The sequence below is a fragment of the Oryctolagus cuniculus genome, chromosome 7, assembly GCF_964237555.1.
Source record: "Oryctolagus cuniculus chromosome 7, mOryCun1.1, whole genome shotgun sequence".
NCBI lineage: Eukaryota > Metazoa > Chordata > Mammalia > Lagomorpha > Leporidae > Oryctolagus > Oryctolagus cuniculus.
Window position 1 is genome coordinate 2,639,097 of NC_091438.1, and position 15,911 is coordinate 2,655,007.

General features: G+C 44.1%; 1 protein-coding gene across 11 annotated transcripts in view; it reads left to right on the forward strand.

Annotated features, from left to right (window-relative positions):
* RABGAP1L (RAB GTPase activating protein 1 like) overlaps positions 1-15,911 on the forward strand; it is a 788,918-nt gene that overhangs the window by 122,485 nt on the left and 650,522 nt on the right. The window lies entirely within an intron of this gene.

Genomic DNA, 15,911 nt, shown 5'->3' on the forward strand with positions numbered 1-15,911 from the left:
GCTAATGTGCCTGAGAAAGCAGCAGAAGGTGGCCAAGGTGCTTGGATCCCTGCTCCCCACCTGGAAGACCTGGATGGAGTTCTGGGCTCATTTCTTCATGCTAGCCCAGCCACTGCAGCCATTTGGGGAATGAAGCAGGGGATGGAAGATCTTGTTCGGTGTCTGTCACTGTGCCTTTCAAATCAGTCAATCAGTAAATAGTTTTTTTTTTTTTTTTAAAGAACTTGACATTGATACAATATGTAGATTTTTTTTTTTTGCATTTAAAAGCAAGATTTATTTAACCCCAAGACCTCCAGCCAGAGTAGCCTGGAGGGGGCCTTCAAGAGAGGAAAACCTGAAGGGACTGGTGGTAGTGGTTTTTTTTTTCTTTTAAAGATTTATTTATTTATTTGAAAGTCAGAGATACACAGAGAGAGGAGGAGAGGCAGAGAGAGAGAGAGAGAGGTCTTCCATCCGCTGGTTCACTCCCCAGTTGGCCACAATGGCTGGAGCTGTGCCTATCCACAGCCAGGAGCCAGGAGCTTCTTCAGGGTCTCCCGTGTGGATTCAGGGGCCCAAGGACTTGGGCCATCTTCTGGTTTCCCAGGCCATAGCAGAACGCTGGATCAGAACCGGCACTGATATGGGATGCTGGCACTGCAGGCGGCGGCTTTACCTGCTACGCCACAGCGCTGGCCCTGGTAGTGGGATTTTTAAGCACAATTTTGGGGAAGAAAAAATTGTCAATCAATACAAGGCAGGGACAAACCCATGAAAAGACCTGTTTCATAATCTTTTTACCGTGTCTGGCTTGCTCATTTGCAGCTTCCAAGGAGTGGAAAGATTTTGGTAAAGACAACTTTCGGGGAAAGAAAGCATTTTGCACCCTAAATTTCTACTGGGACCAACTGGACTGCCTATGAACTGTCTAACTCGTCACATAAGGGAGGCGTGAGCCCCCTTGGGAAGCCCTGTTGACTTCCATTGCCCAGCTGGCCTGGGAGGAGAGCTGCCTGAACAGGTGGCTTCTCTACCAGGAAGTACAGTTCTGCCTGCAGTGTCACTGAGCCTAGGCCGTCCTCAGCGGTGGTGCTCGCTTTGGAAGCTGGGCAGAGCGAACAGTTTTCCAGCTTCCAGCCAACAGGGTCTGCTGCACAACATACAGATTTCTAGTGGAGCTCTTATTGAGTCTTGTGAATATCGTATACTTCTATGACACTCGTACACCTGGATTTGAAACTTTTTTTTGTCATCTTTTAATTCCATTTTCTATGAACTTTAAAAAAATTTTTAAATATAGTTCCAGCCACATTACTTTTTTATATAAAAAATTATTTATTTGAAATCCAGAGTTACATAGAGAAGGGGGGGGGGAGCGAGCAAGCGCGCGAGAGAGCGCTGTCTTCGATTTGTTGGTTCACTCCCCGGATGGTATCAATGTTGTGTCCCCAAATAGCTGCAATACCCAGGTGGAAGCCAGGAGCTTCATCCAGGTCTCCCACATGGATGCAGGGGCTCAATTACTTGGGCCATCTTCCTCTGCTTTCCCAGGCACAGTAGCAGGGAGCTGGATCAGAAGTGGGGCAGTGGGGACTTGAACCAGCAGCCATATTGCATACCTGCATTGCAGGCAATGGCTTTACCTGCTACGCCACAATCCTGGCCCCTTCCATGAACTTTTTGAAGTATTCTTTTATAATTATTTCTTAATTTACTGGTTTAAGAAATTTGTATTTGTATCCCAGATGCTAAATAATGAGAAGAGGTGGACATTTGAGACTATATTCTGTATCAGTTTATTGCCTCGTGGCTCTTTGCTGATGTGCATTAATGGTAGCTGCAAACGTTGCGTGCGGCAAGGAGAGTCTTGTGCCAGTAGAGGGTGCTGGAGTGATACTGCAGGAAGAAGGGCTTTTCTTCCTGGTTTCTGAGTGCCGGGATTATTTCCTGCTCTTGTCACAAGGTCTGTGGACATCCAGCGATGCTGTGTCTCGTGCTCTGTACTCTCCGTGGGCTCATTGCTCTGGTTCTGGCTCACTGAGACCTTACTGGGAATCTGACACACATACTCTGTGCCCTAGGCGTCACACCACCCTGCTGCCGAACTGGCTTGAAGAGTCTGATTGCCTTGCTGGGCTGGCTGCTTGCCTGCCAGAGGGTTGTTTGCTGCTTGCCTTGTGGTCCAGCTTTGCCTGAGCAGTCTGACAAACTTCTTTGCTACCCACTGAGTTGCAATTATTCCTTCTCCAGTGAGGTCTGAATACCAGCTTTAGGGTTTATTCTTTTTTTTTCTTTAGATTTATTTATTTTAAAGATGGGGTGGGGGTGGGGGTCTTCCATCTGATGGTTCACTCCCCAAATGGCTGCAACAGCTAGAGCTGAGCTGATCCGAAGCCAGGAGTCTGAGGCTGCTTCTGGGTCTCCCATGTGGATGCAGGGGCCCAAGTACTTGGACCAACTTTTACTGCTTGCCAGGCACATTTGCAGGGAGCTAAATAGGAAGTAGAGCATCTGGGACTCGAATTGGTGCCCATATGGGATATGTAGGCCAAGGCTTTAACCCACTGCACCACAGCACTCCCCCCCCCCCAAGTTTATTCTTCCTTGAGATACTCTCCTTCAGCCTCATGGTTAGAATTCTGCACAGACACCCTCTAATTCTCTTCTGTTAAAGTTAATAATTCTCTCTCTTTTTTTAAGGTTTAAAAGCAAGATTTATTAGAGTCAGAGACTTCCAGCCAGAGTGACGTGGAGGGGGCTGGTGATGCTGGGGCTTTTAAGCACAATTTTGGGGAAGAAAAAACACTTGGCATTGTTACAAGGCAGGCACAAAACCCATGGGAAGACTTGATTTGCAATCTTTTATCTGTGTTTGGCTTGCTCATGACCGAACAGTAAGAGCCTCAGAAGGGTGGGAAGCCTGGTTTGCTCTACAGTAAAGTGGGGGCTCTGGAGGGGTGGCCACTGCCCTGCTGCTCTTAGAAGATTGCAAGCTTTCCGGGAGTGGGCAGGCAGGCACTTTTGATCTTGCTAAAGACAACCTCTGGTGAAAGTGAGCATTTTGCACACTCAGCTTCCACCGGGACCACCCTGACTGCCCACTAACCCATCCGACTCCCACATCCCCTCCCCCAGAAGAATGGACCCTAACTTCTGTGAGAGGTGTGGGTGATGACATCCCCTCCCCCAGAAGGATGGACCCCAGCTTCCGTGAGCGGTGTGGGGTGATGACATCCCTCCCCCAGAAGGATGGACCCCAGCTTCTGTGAGAGGTGTGGGGTGATGACATCCCCTCCCCCAGAAGGATGGACCCCAGCTTCCGTGAGCGGTGTGGGGTGATGACATCCCTCCCCCAGAAGGATGGACCCCAGCTTCCGTGAGCGGTGTGGGGTGATGACATCCCTCCCCCAGAAGGATGGACCCCAGCTTCCGTGAGCGGTGTGGGGTGATGACATCCCTCCCCCAGAAGGATGGACCCCAGCTTCCGTGAGCGGTGTGGGGTGATGACATCCCTCCCCCAGAAGGATGGACCCCAGCTTCCGTGAGCGGTGTGGGGTGATGACATCCCTCCCCCAGAAGGATGGACCCCAGCTTCCGTGAGCGGTGTGGGGTGATGACATCCCTCCCCCAGAAGGATGGACCCCAGCTTCCGTGAGCGGTGTGGGGTGATGACATCCCTCCCCCAGAAGGATGGACCCCAGCTTCCGTGAGAGGTGTGGGGTGATGACATCCCTCCCCTAGAAGGATGGACCCCAGCTTCTGTGAGCGGTGTGGGGTGATGACATCCCTCCCCCAGAAGGATGGACCCCAGCTTCTGTGAGAGGTGTGGGGTGATGACATCCCTCCCCCAGAAGGATGGACCCCAGCTTCCGTGAGCGGTGTGGGGTGATGACTGCTCTGGCTTCGTCAGGCTGAGGAGGGGCAGAGAGGCAGTCAGGCAGGGTCCCAGCAGCAGGTGGGGCGCGGGCCGACTTGCAGAAACTGCTTCCATCCCAGGTTTCTTGCTGTGCGTGGCCACCTGGGATCCCACTGTCTCAAGTCTGGAGGAAACAAATCTAACAAGCAGATTCAACTCCCAGGGTCTAAAACAAAGGTCAGAGTCATTATTAGAGGACCTAAGAAAGGAGCTGTCTAAACCATGGGGAAGTTTTTCTTTTCTTTTCTTTTTTTTTTTTAATTTATTTGACCGAGTTGGATAGTGAGAGAGAGACAGAGAGAAAGGTCTTCCTTCCGTTGGTTCACCCCCCAAATGGCCGCTACGGCCGGCGCTGTGCCAATCTGAAGCCAGGAGCCGGTGCCTCCTCCTGGTCTCCCATGCGGGTGCAGAACCCAAGCACCTGGGCCATCCTCCACTGCCTTCCTGGGCCACAGCAGAGAGCTGGACTGGAAGAGGAGCAACTGGGACTAGAACTTGGCACCCTTGTGGGATGCCAGTGCTGCAAGGTGGAGGATTAACCAAGTGAGCCACAGCACCGGCTCCCAGGGGATGTTTTTCCATTGAGAGACAAATAGAAATCGACAGGAGGGACCTGGTAACAGTCAGGTAAGCTGAGGCCTGGCCAGGTATATATGAGGTCCAGACCTGTCTCTTCATGTGCGGTACTGGAAGGGACATCATAAGAGAGGTGTGAACCTCCTTAACGAAGGCACCCTGTTGACTTCCATTACCTTGCTGGCCTGGGAGGAGAGCTGCCTGAGTAGAAGGCAGGTGGCATCTCTAATAGGAAATTTACAGTCTACCTGCTGTGTTACTGATCCCACTTGGCTGTCCCCTCGACAGTGGTGGTTACTTTGGAAGCTGGACTGAGTGAATGGCTTTTTTTCTCAGCTTAGAGCTAATAGGGTTTGAGGCTGTGACCCAGGAGTCCTTCAACCCCCAGGACACTTCCATTTCCAATGACCCAGCTCTTGGCTGGCAGACTTTCTAAATGCTGACTTCTGTGTCCATCTGAAGCCCTGATTTTCCACATTGAAAACCAATAGCATTTGCAGTGGTTGGGCCTGTTGGGTCTTCTTGATGGCAGATCACTGTGTAAAGCAGCCATCATTGGCCTGCCACCTGTCTTTCCATTGCTGCCGCTGCCTGGCCTCTCCTCTCCCCTCCTGGTCTGGTGAAGGAGACCACGGAGGCAGTCTTTAAGAGGATCCAAGTCAAGGGGGTGCGCAGTCCCATTCCTGATCCTTGGAGGCCTGAGCTAGAGATCTGCGGTCACAGGCCTGTGCTGGTAGTGGTCTTTCTGTGAGGCAGACAGTGCCCCTGAGGAAAGCTGTGTCCTCACTTCAATATCAAACGTGATGACCGCCTCATCTATGAAATATGAGGTCATTTGTACAACTTTCTTGCCCTTCATTTGGTTTGAAAAGGGAGGTTTTGCCTGTTTACTGTGCCTATGGCAAAGGGCATATAGCTGTGAAATCATAATTTAAGCTCTCATTTTGGCTATGCTATTATTAGAGAAAATGTTAGCCATCCCTTTTATATGGTCTGCAGATCAAACTGTATATCCTGCAGAGTTCTTCAGTACAGAGTCAGTTTTCCATCTTGAAGAAAATAGAGAAACAGGGCAACAAGTCAGGTTTCCCAGATAGCTTACTGTCAACAACTTAGTATCAGATGAAAACTCAGCAAGCTATTATAACTGTTAGATAACTTAGAGAAATATTTACCCAAAGGTCCAATGCTTTCTATAAATTTAAAGATATATATATATATATATATATATATATATATATATCTGATATAGAGATTTATTTAGGTCATGTGAACCAAAAAAATCTTTTTGATTCATTTGGCAGTTTAAATTTATGAGCAATATTTTATCTATAAGCCAATTAAAACAGAGTTCTCAGTTTTCCCATGTAGACATATAGTATGTACATATGTATAACATAACATACAAGGTAGAACAATAAAGCAGTTTCAGTAATAGCTTCTTAAAATCTTAGCTTTTTTTTTAATTATCATCAATCGATTAGAATTACTTCTTGCTGTTAAAATCTGAATTACCCATAGTTTTTCTAAGTTGGAAACTATAGTACATTATTGGCTTTATCTGCTTTAAGAAGTGTCCCAAAGAATTGAATACAATAGAGAGGTCAGGGAAAAGAAATCCTTTGGAACCTAAAAGGACACATTTGAGCTGGTGCTGTGGTGCAGTAGGTTAATCCTCTGCCTGCAGTGCTGGCAACCCATATGGGCTCCAGTTCTAGTCCTGGCTGCTCTGCTTCTGATCCAGCTCTCTGCTGTGGCCTGGGAAAGCAGTAGAAGATGGCCCAAGTCCCTGGGCCCCTGCACCCACGTGGGAGACCTGGAGGAGGCTCCTGGCTCCTGGCTTTGGATCGGTGCAGCTCCGGATGTTGAGGCCATTTGGAGAGTGAACCAGTGGAAGGAAGACCTTTCTCTCTGTCTCTCCCTCTCACTGTCTGTAACTCTAACTCTCCAATAAAATAAATGAAATCTAAAAATCAATAAAAGGACACATTTAAACATAGAAGCAACAATGTTTTAACTTCATGAGCAGTGAATCTCATTTTTTCTTTGGAGAATACAAAACTGTGGATGACAAAAGACTTTAAGTAACCATGTTTAAAACTATAAACTCTTGCACACCGGGTTCTAGTCCCGGTTGGGGCGCCAGCGCCAGATTCTGTCCTGGTTGCCCCTCTTCCAGGCCAGCTCTCTGCTGTGGCCAGGGAGTGCAGTGGAGGATGGTCCAAGTCCTTGGGCCCTGTACCCCATGGGAGACCAGGAGAAGTACCTGGCTCCTGCCATCGGATCAGAGTGGTGTGCTGGCCGCGGCAGCCATTGGAGGGTGAACCAATGGCAAAAGGAAGACCTTTCTCTCTGTCTCTCTCTCTCACTGTCCACTCTGCCTGTCAAAAAATAATAATAATAATAAAAAATAAAAAAAACCCTATAAACTCTTTAACCAACAAGAAGAGGCACTTGGTTACTCCACGCAGTATTTTGAAAGTACCTGCAAGATTTTATAAAACATTTAGCCTTTTTAGGCCTCTGAGCCTTTCTCGTTAAGATAACCATCATGTCTGATAACACAAGCTCATTAGACTTTTGTAACTTTTGGACATGTGTATCCGTAGCATTTTACATTATCACCACTTAAAATTTGGTACCACCTCACATCTTGACAGTACCTTTAATATAATCCAGATAGCTTTATTAGTTGGTATCTCTGGAAGATGAGACATATCCTTTGACATTTCCAGGGGCTCAACTGGAAATATCAAAGTCCAAAGAATTTGGAACTTTTGAATTTTTGAATGCCTGTCAAAGATGCCAAGAAGGCAGAAAAAGAATCCGTTAACATCATGACGTACTACCAGATTTGATCACTGTTACAAAGCAATCACCCAAATGTTTTAGAATAAGTATATATTTGAACCATCCATAACTCTTTTAAAACTCAGTTTTTTTTTTTTGTTTTGTTTTTTGTTTTTTTGTTTTTTGTTTTGGACAGGCAGAGTTAGAGAGAGACAGACAGAGAGAATGGTCTTCCTTTTTCCGTTGGTTCACCTCCCAAATGGCCGCTACAGCCAGCGTGTTGCGGCTGGTGCACTGCGCCGATCCGAAGCCAGGAGCCAGGTGCTTCCTCCTGGTCTCCCATGGGGTGCAGGGCCCAAGGACTTGGGCCATCCTCCACTGCACTCCTGGGCCACAACAGAGAGCTGGCCTGGAAGAGGAGCAACTGGGACAGAATCCGGCACCCCAACCGGGACTAGAACCCGGTGTGCCAGTGCCGCAGGTGGAGGATTAGCTAGTGAGCTGTGGCGCCGGCCAAAACTCAGCTGTTTTTAGATAATCAGAACTTAACAGAAACATTAAGAGAATGCAGTAGATTTCTTCAGCAGAATACAAAATTGGTCTCTGGTCATAAAGATGGGAGTAAAACCTCAAGTATAAGAGTTAGCACATGGAATCATCTCATAACTTGGAACAATTTTAACAAGATTGTTAAAGAGGAAGAGAAAAGAGAAAATAGCTTACTGGGGCTGGCTAGAAATCTGAGAGTCACCAATTGAACAAAAACTATTAAAAGGAGATGCTGCAGTTTTTAAACAGATTTTTTAGACTATTTCAAAATATTTACTAACATATACATTGCAAAAACCTCATTTGACAGAGGATCTGATTCCAGTTCTGTGTCAAAAATAAGACATTTTCTAAATAAGATAAATTTCAACCTGTTACTTTCTTTTTTTATTGTTTTTTTTTTAACTTTTATTTAATGAATATAAATTTCCAAAGTACAGCTTATGGATTACAGTGGCTTCCCCCCTTCCCCCATAACTTCCCTCCCACCCACTTTCAAGTGATGTTGAACTATTTTCATATGGACAGTTTATAAAAACATATCTTAGCAAACCCAAATAGTTTTCCCATAATATATAAAGTGCTAAGAATAACAAAGTTTGCATTTAGATACGTTTATCTCATTTGCCTTTACCCAATTTACATTTTTAAAAGATTTATTTATTTATTTGAAAGTCAGAGGTTCACAGAGAGGGAAGGAGAGGCAGCGAGCGAGAGAGAAGGAGAGGCAGAGAGGTGGGGTGGTTTTCGATCCACCGGTTCACTCCCCAGTTGGCTGCAACAGCCGGAGCTTCGCCAATCCGAACGAAGCCAGGAGTCACAAGCTTCCTCTGGGTCTCCCATGTGGGTGCAGGGGCCCAAGGACTTGGGCCATCCTCCACTGCTTTCCCAGGCCATAGCAGAGAGCTGGATGGGAAGTGAAGCAGCCAGGACTTGAACCCGTGCCCAAATGGGATGCTGGCACTGCAGGTGGTGGCTTTACCTGCTATGCCACAGCACCCATCCTACCCAATTTACATTTAGCAGTTACTCCTAGATGACTGAAGATACTGATATTCTGCAAGTGGGATAATTAGACCTTAACATAAAACTAACAAACAAAATATCTGGGAAATAGCTGTTAAAGGGACCAGGAAATCGAGTTTGTAGGAACGGAGGAGACCTGGCGAGGTATGGAAAGCATTTAGAGGGGCAGAGAGATGGAGATTTGTTGGGATCTGGGGTACAGGAAAAACTCACTGAGGCCTGGAGCCTGGAACCCATGGCCTCACTCCAAGCTGTGCCTGGTCTCACCAACAAATTAATCTCCGAGAAGGAAGAACAGAATGCAGTTTTCTGCCGACACCCTGATGGGCCCTCAGGCTGATCCCCGCGAAAGAAAGCTGCTTTGGAGCAGACCAAGACTCCAAGATCTGAGACGAGAAGAGTGAAGAGTGGAGCCTCTGGTTTTACAGCTTGTGAGGACTCCAGCAGGTAGAACACTTGCTCCCTGCAGGCAGGTGCGTTTCCCTGCCCAACATCACTCTGGCTGCTGGGGTCAGGTGTCCAGCCAAGGGACCTTCTGGGAGCACCGGAGTGTAGCCCCAGCCAGAATCTGTCATTTGTCTCGAGGCCTTCCTGCAGTCCCACCCGAAGGGACAATCCATGCAAGAGGGAGGGAAGATGTTTCACAGTCCAACACCATTTCAGGAGTTGGGGTCAGGTGTCCAGCCAAGGGACCTTCTGGGAGCACCGGAGTGTAGCCCCAGCCAGAATCTGTCATTCGTCTCGAGACCTGCTCACAGTCCCATGGCCGATCCACACAGAAGAGTAGGGTTAGACTAGAGTCTCAGCTCCAGGGGATTGCTCTGGCCCCTGAGTCTTAAGTCCAGCAGCCGTGCTAACTGCTTTTAGCTGGCTGACAGGGACCTGGTGTTTTTGAGAAAATGAGAGCTGCTATGGAGGAGAGTGAAATTCTCCAATAAGCAAGCGTAGTCCACATGCTCTTCAGTCTGGTGAGATGATGCGATGCTGGCTGGAGTTGAACTCAAGTGGGGTCTTGGACACGTTGGAGTTGCTATCCAAGTCATGGCACCAAAATGTTACTTGGGAAACGGTGGCTGAGAAAACATTATTACCTTGATTCTTCGTCTCACATGGAAGAGGAATTTCCAGGCAGACAAGGCAGAGAGAAACGCGAGGTTTATTAGAGTCAAAGACCTCGAGCCAGAGTGGCACGGAGGGGGCTCCAAGAGAGGCAGACCCCAGTCATTCTTTACAGTAAACTTCCTCTGATCAAATTCTCTTGTGTTGTCTCTCCTGATTGGACCCTCACCGGGAGTATCTAATTGAATTTGTGTCTAATGATATTAACCAGTCACACACACAGTTGTTTTTTTTTTTTTTTTTTTTTAAAACAAAAAGCAACCAGTGTTTTAGATAGTGTTCTCATTGTCCTAATTATAGCAGGGATAATTGCTATTTAATGATTCCTATCATATGTTTATTCTCAAGTGTTTAATGCCTAGGCTAATTTTTCAAACTAAAGGAAGAAATCCTGAAAAGTAGGTAATCTTTTATTTTTATTTATTTATTTTTTGGACAGGCAGAGTGGACAGTGAGAGAGAGAGACAGAGAGAAAGGTCTTCTTTTGCCGTTGGTTCACCCTCCAATGGCCGCTGTGGCCGGCGCACCGTGCTGATCTGAAGCTAGGAGCCAGGTGCTTCTCCTGGTCTCCCATGCAGGTGCAGGGCCCAAGCACTTGGGCCATCCTCCACTGCACTCCCGGGCCACAGCAGAGAGCTGGCCTGGAAGAGGGGCAACCGGGACAGAATCTGGCGCCCCAACCGGGACTAGAACCCAGTGTGCTGGCGCCACGGCTCAATAGGCTAATCCTCTGCCTTGCCGCGGCGGCTGGCAGGTAATCTTTTATTTACATTTGAGGAGAAGGAGCCAAAGCATGTTTTGCCTTGGTAATAAATACTGCTAAGAAGAGGTAATATATAAAATTGAATCTAGGGCATCATGCTGTTCCTCCTAAAGCCTTGGGAGTTGGGGAAAAAAGGAGGGAGAATATCGCATACTTACAGATGGGATGTAATTGTTTTACGTCACTGGTAAATACTGCTTAGCTACCAATACCTTGTCCTTATTTATATTAGCAGTATAGTTGTAAAAATTGCTTTGAAAAATCTTTGGATCATTTTGAAGGGAAGGAGGAACAAGACATAAAATGTTATTTTTAAAAAAGACTTATTGAAATGCAGAGTGACCTAGGGTTGGGGGCAAAGGGGAGGGGAGGAGAGAGAGAAATTGATCAATTGATCTCCCCAAATGGCTGCAAAAGCCAGGTGGACTTGAGTTGGTCCAGGGGTTTACATGCAGGTGGTAGTTACGTTCTGCCTCAGACCTGGAATCTCTCTGAACAAAACTCCTGTGGATAATACTGACCATCAGATTTTGTCTACTGGAGAAGCAAATGACATAAAACCTTACAGGACCAGCTGTACCACTCCATTAATTCATTGAGTTGCTCTTGATAAGTGGTTAATCCTAACAAGAACACCTTGGGTTAAGGGAGACAGACAAGAGGCTGGATCCTAATGATATCTTGCCTGCACATTAGGAATATTCATAGAGGGATTCAGTCTCACAATGTATCACTATCTACATTTCCTGTGTTACTCTTAATTGGTTGGGAAAGCAAAATAATTTAGTTTTTTATCAGAGATTAATGCATGTTATATTTTGAAATTTAATTAATGATTGTTGTGATCAGTTTTAATACTCTTAATTTGAAGATGAACTTACATTAATAGGGAAAGTGGTTGTGATGAAAAAAGATTAAAGTCCCAGAGGAAGTGACTCTGGCAAAAACGTCACATTAAAGGAACTCCTGGAGACATTTCACAACATTGAAAATGCAAAGGAGAAAATATTGGAAGCTGATCCAGCCTAAGAAAGGAGTATCATAGCTTGGCAAGGCATAGAAAAAAATGCTTGCTCTGAATAATGAATTATATGAGAAGGCAGCAGGCAGTGTTCGGAGTAGGCTTGTTTTTAGTTTTGAGAAAAAATTTAAAGGTCATAGAACAATTATAGTTATTTCTGTTGATTATATGACTACTTTGCAATTTTACCTTGCATGGTTATTTTTATAGTTCCACACTATAGTGCCTATAGTAAACAGAGCTTGTATTATCTTTTCCTATTTGATCCCTTTGGTAAAACGACAGTGGGGAAGAAAGACTTGTAGCAAAGGTAAGATTGGGATTCCAGTTTTTATGAAGTCATTTAGTCTTACTGTTGTACACATCCCTCTGAAATGGTGATTAAATTATTCTGTTTTGCAGTTCGCTTTACCCCCTTTGGTGATGTGCTCACTTTTTCATTTTTAATAACAGAACTTTAGCTTAGTATGACACTGTGCTTTTTAACTGATTGTTGGTCAGAGCACCCCTAGTGTACTCCCCCACTCTCTCCCTTCATCCTCAGGGAGGTATATAGAATTCTTAATGCTTTGATAGACTAAAAGCAAAAGTAAATTAAACTTTCATATTGCCAAACATCTTTTTTTCTCACTGTTTCCTACAATTAAGTCTAAAGTAATAAATTCTCACTGAAGTTTTAGTATTTGCTAAAAGGGAACTTGAAGCTTTGTTTTGCGTAGAAGCTCATTAAATATTATGGAAGGCCGAACTTTGTCTTCTCAATGATAGATAGTGCTGCTAATACTTTATAATTTGCAACTCCTCTATAGTATACAGTTCATTTTCACCATGACTTTTTCAGTTCAACTTTACACTAACGTAATATACATGTAAGCAGGTAATTATATTTCAGAAATATGGAAAGTAAGACTTTGAACTTTGCGACTTGTCCAGTTTCACATGATGAATTTATGGTCTTTTTCTGCTGATAATCTGGAGAGATGGCAGGCTGTTTTTTTAAAAAAGATTTATTTATTTATTTGAAAGAGCTACACAGAGAGAGAAGGAGAGGCAGAGAGAGAGAGAAAGAGAGAAAGGTCTTCCATCTGCTGGTTCACTCCCCAGTTGGCCACAACGGCTGGTGCTGTGCCCATCTGATGCCAGGAGCCAGGAGCTTCTTCCAGGTCTCCCACATGCGTGCAGGGGCCCAAGGACTTGGGCCATCTTCTACTGCTTTTCCAGGCCACAGCAGAGAGCTGGATCAGAAGGATAGCAGCCGGGACTCGAACTGGCACCCAAATGGGATGCTGGCACAGCAGGTGGTGTCTTTACCCATTGTGCCACAGTGCCAGCCCCAGCAGGCTGTTTTGTAAAAAAAGAAATACAAAAAACAAAAAACAACAACAAAAAAACACAACAGTTTTGTAGTGATAGATATGGGTTTAAATCCAATCCTATAACTTTATAGCTGTCTGGCTTTCAGCAAGTTACTTTTACTTTCCAAAAAATGAGTTTTACGCTTCTTATATGGAAGTTGTTTTAAAATTTAAGTTTAGTAACAGGAAGTATCTGGTATTAAGACATTTAATAAGTTTCATGTAGTTGTCAGTGTAATATTGTTAAAGTGATAATGTCATCTCATTCTTGGTTTTGAATTCAAGTTCTGGGTCAGGTCACACATAATGTTGGCTGTGTCACATCTCTGCTTTATTACCTTTCTGTACTTACTGGTATCATGGAACTTACCCTATTATGTTATAATTACCTGCTTACTCATTTTCCTCCCATACTGGACCATGAGCTGTTTGAGAAAATAGGTGGCATACAAATTTGCTTTCTTACCTTATTTATGTAGTTAATTAGAGAAAGTTGAGTGCCTTGAATTCCCCAGTGACACAATGTTTACATTAGGTGTTTGTTACTAATAGTATCTAATTACTGATATATTATTCCTAATAGGTCTCGTTGGTCTTCATAGGAAGCTTCGTATGCTTAATGAAGTTTAATTTTGGAAGTGACTAATACAGCTTGATATTCTGTCATTTTAGTGTTGGAAGAACCCTCAACATTCATGTTTTATACTAATTCCATTTTCTAGAAGAGGAAGCAGAGAGGCACGTCTGCTAGGTGCTTTTCTGTAAGGGTACCCTGCTGGTTGGGCAGGATTTTTTATTTATAAGCCTGTTAAAGAGCAGTACATCAAAGATCATGATAATAGTGTTACAAATATTTCCATTTAGGAAAATCTAAACCTCTAAAGCTCCTTTTATGGTAGAGTTTAATTATAGGATGTTATGGTAAAAACATTATTAAATTGTACCAGAAACAAGATGCTATAAAACTTTAACAGAGGGGCCGGCACTGTGGCGTGGTAGGTTAACACCCTGGCCTGAAGCGCCGGCATCCCATATGGGTGCTGGTTCGGGACCCAGTTGCTCCACTTCCAGTCGAGCTCTTCTATGGCCTGAGAAAGCAGTAGAAGATGGCCCAAGTCCTTGAGCCCCTGCACCCTCGTGGGAGACCCGGAGGAAGCGCCTGTCTTTGGATTGGCGCAGCACCGGCCATTACGGCCAATTCGAGAGTGAACCATTGGATGGAAGACCTCTCTCTCTCTGCCTCTCCTCTCTCTGTGTAACTTTGACTTTCAAATAAATAAATAAATAAAATGTTTCTCTGAAAAAAAAAAAAACTTTAAAAGAAAGAGAGGATGTATCAACTTTAAGCACTAGTTCCCTAGGGAGCTGAGGGGGGGAGAAATTATTTTTTCCTTATAATCTTTGATAATTTTAACTTATAATTAATATACAGTAGTTTTATAATGTAAAAGCCCTGCAGTATAGAAAATTGTCTCTTAAAATTATGAGATGCAAAATGATGCAAAATTATATAGGAAAGTTTGACAATTGTGACAAGTCTGTCTCCATTGACCTGGTTTTTAGGAAATAACACAGTAATTTGCTTGATTAGTTACCATTTAGTTTGCAATTACTGTTTATTATAGGAATTCATAGGAGAATGATTGTAGCAGTATATAGTAATCATATTAAAATTTTGAACATTCAAATAGCTATCCCTTTGTGTAGATTATATTCTATTCATTGGTACAGAAAAATGTTGAGAAAGTTATCCCTAGAGCTCACGGACTTTATCTTTGCTGTGTACTTGATCAGATTTGAATACCAAGAAGGAAGTGTTCCTAAGCACTCACAGGGAGCATGAGTATTTACTACTTTATAAGCTCATGTGTTAATAGCCCAGCCACTGAAGAAGAGACCATGCTGCTTAGAAAGCAAACCTTGGGAAACAGCAAGGATCAGATTTAATGTTCACTGGTCAGCTGCCTCTGTTTTGAAGCTTAAAAAAACTGTTATTAATTTAGTTACATTGTTTACCCCTTCTGTAAAATGCTCTGTAGTGGGATGCTACAGTGAAAACACGTAAGTGTGGGTATGTGAAGTTGGCGGAGGGATGCTGTGGGCGGGTATGAGGTCCAATTAGTAGCAATATGAATTTGAGTAACTTGTTTAATTTCTTTGGACTTAATTTTGCATACAGGTAAAATGGAATTAATAATGCCTAACAAATGTAAAAATCTTAGATTTAGCTGAATTTTAGAGCTTATGAAAATCTTTTACAAATAAGGTGGCAGTGTTGGTGGGATTCCTCAAGGTTTGCTATAGCACCAGGAGACACATAGTCAATAGTTAACAGTACATTAATAGTCTGTTGGATGGTATTTTCACCAGTGTGATAGCCTGTGTAGTAAGTTCTTATTACCACTTTTGTTTTAAACTCAAGATATAATATTGATGCTACTCGTGAACATGACTGTTCAGAGTCAGGGTAATGATTTTCTGTTGATCTGGTTTGTTTCCTGTTTCTCTGTGTTCTGTTAAATAGAGAACACAATGTCTTATTCTTAAGAATCTCCTTTTTGATTTAATTGTATTAACTGATCTTAAGCTACATATGTGGAACAATTCTGAGGCAAATAAAATCTTTCTATCCCCCTGGAAGTTAGTTCATGTCTTGCCGTGGTGTTTTCTGCCAGTCAGCAGTTTGTGGACTTCTCGATGGCAGTTTCTGATCATTGGTAATCTTTCACCAGCGCAATTAAGACCTGAGAATTTAAATTAATTAATGAATGGTGATTTTATTGTGATCTCTGTGAATTCTAATTTCTGGTGTTT